A 2,045-nucleotide genomic window follows, 5' to 3' on the forward strand; every position below is an offset into this window, starting at 1 on the left:
TCCTACTTCGACATTAATTGTATGTTAAATTAATTGTTCACCGACTTAGCCTAATTCTCACATGCTAGGATTAAAACTTGGATGTTGCATTACATGCATACAATCGACGATATATCGAGTATAAATGATGTCCCTAATCATTAGTAGAGGCCGCTATCGAGGCGGGCGGGATTAGGTGTTCGATCAAAAGAGCTTCCTAATACGTATCCTCACCCCTTACTCCAGATCTCTGTGAACATCCGTGTTCATTGGCATCCACGAGAGTCATTCTAGACATAGAATGCTAAGGGTAACGATTGCTTGGTGTTCATGTCTCTACTTTGTGTCTTGACATGGCACGAGGTATTCGAACGGTTTCAATTTCTCATAAAAATTGGTGGCGACTCCAACAAAATGCAAACGCTTGTTCTCTTCCTCCCAAGCGCCCCCGTGGGCCCCCCGCTGTCCACAGATAATCTTCCACCAACTCTGGATTCTCACATTTGGGAATAAGAGTAATAAAGGTTCGATTCATGTCTCCCGGAATAAAACCTGAATTTAGTGTAGCGAGAACCGCCTTAGTAACGTCATCCTTGACGAAATGCCAACATCTTTGAAAGAATGCAGCAGGAATTCCATCAGGCCCCAGTGATTTTAGCGCACCCAATTGAAAAATAGCGCGTCTTACATCTTTGACGGAAAACGGTTTCCTAAGAAAGTCAACGTCGTCATCCTTCACTCTAACATCAACATTTAAAAGGAGGTTATTAAGAGCGGCCTCCTCAGCTAACTCCGCCTCGATGTCATCCCCAGCCACAACCTCCAGGTTGTAGATGTTGTAAAAATGATTAAAGAAGTGATCACCAACTTGCTTCTCATCAAACGTCCAAGTATTGTTATTCGCCTTAATTCCCATAATAAAATTATGTCCCGAACGACCCTTTACCCAATTAAAGAAGTATTTTGTACATGTATCACCATCAATGTTCCATTTAATCTTTGCTCTCTGTCTCCAAAACAACGCGGCAACATCGGCAAATTCCTTAAGATCTCCATGTACCTTATTATAGAGATCTTCATTTCCTTCAGTTATAGCCACATCCATAGCAGCCTCCAATTTTTCGTCAAAATCATCCCATCTCCTATTCCACTGTAATCTCTTTTCTATTGACCAGTGTTTCAGTTTTGTTCTAACCTTGGCAAGTTTTCTCATGAGACGAAAAGAAGGAGAGCCTTCAATGTGTATGTTCCATGTATCCTGGATAAGAATAATGCATTCCTCATTTTCCAAATTCCAAGACTCTAGTTTATAAGGTTTCTTGGAAGACCGTTTGATGAGATGAAGATCAAGCTCAATCGGGGCGTGATCAGATAGTTGGATAGGGTAGTGCTTAACTCCAGTATTTGGGAAATGTAGTAGCCAATCCTTCGATCCAAGAGCCTTATCAAGGCGCTCATATACTCTTTTTTTTCCCTTCCAATTATTACACCAAGTAAATCGCGGACCCTTGAAAGGAATATCAACAAGTTCATTCCCAATTTTCCAACAATTAAAGCTACTAGTGTAACACCCGTGAAAATTCACGGGACTGTTTAAAATTTTTATAAATAGAGTTTATTTAAAAAATTTGTAAAATGAATGTATGTTAGACTGTATATCTAATTATTATTATATTAATCAAATTTAACAAAAAAAAAGTAGGCGATTAAGGCAGGTACAGACAAATTCCAGTCCAATTGGTCCGATCTCGGTCTTAGATTGAAATTTTCCGATCGGTGCTCCAAGATTCTTTGTCATTTCGGTCCGATCCGAAACGGTGCACAATATATATTTTTTTAAGAAAGTAATCAACTTTTTTATTCTCAAATTGCCAGACTTGTTGAAAACCAACCTTGTGTGTGCTTTCTTAAAGGTATCAACTAATTAACATATACTCCTTCCATTTCGGTTATTTGTTGTCCTTTTGTTTTAGCATAAAGACCAAGAAAAGAGAAAAAAGTCAATTACTAAATGACATGTGGACCAAGTTGAGTGTGTATTAGCAAATTGTTCATCAAATCCAATC

This window comes from Silene latifolia, chromosome 10 (genome assembly GCF_048544455.1).
Source record: "Silene latifolia isolate original U9 population chromosome 10, ASM4854445v1, whole genome shotgun sequence".
Taxonomy (NCBI): Eukaryota; Viridiplantae; Streptophyta; class Magnoliopsida; order Caryophyllales; family Caryophyllaceae; genus Silene; species Silene latifolia.